Source organism: Phaethon lepturus, unplaced genomic scaffold (genome assembly GCF_000687285.1).
Source record: "Phaethon lepturus isolate BGI_N335 unplaced genomic scaffold, ASM68728v1 scaffold26234, whole genome shotgun sequence".
NCBI classification, from domain to species: domain Eukaryota; kingdom Metazoa; phylum Chordata; class Aves; order Phaethontiformes; family Phaethontidae; genus Phaethon; species Phaethon lepturus.
Window position 1 is genome coordinate 5,249 of NW_010535856.1, and position 332 is coordinate 5,580.

Here is a 332-nt window from a genome sequence, read left to right on the forward strand (position 1 = left end):
CTTGTCCGCTCCCTGGCAGTACCAAGCAGGAGGGTTAGTCCTGAAGTCCGGCAGTGCCAGCAGCGCAGGGACAGCACCCCTGTGCCTGGAGGGAGTGGGATTAGGGGGTTCCCCCTACTTTCCTTTCCCCTTGCACCCCCAAAGGACATCTCCCCATCCTCGAGGAGGGGGCTCTGGGGGAAGGAGAGGAAAATTCGGGCTCTAGGAACAGCTGCCGGCTCGGTCCCCTAGAAAAAAATAGGCGAGCGAGCGGGGGGCGCAGCTTTGCTAAGCGGGGGCTTTAGGCAGAGCCCGGGAAATGGAGAGCCGGGCGGGAAATAAAGCGCGGGGCG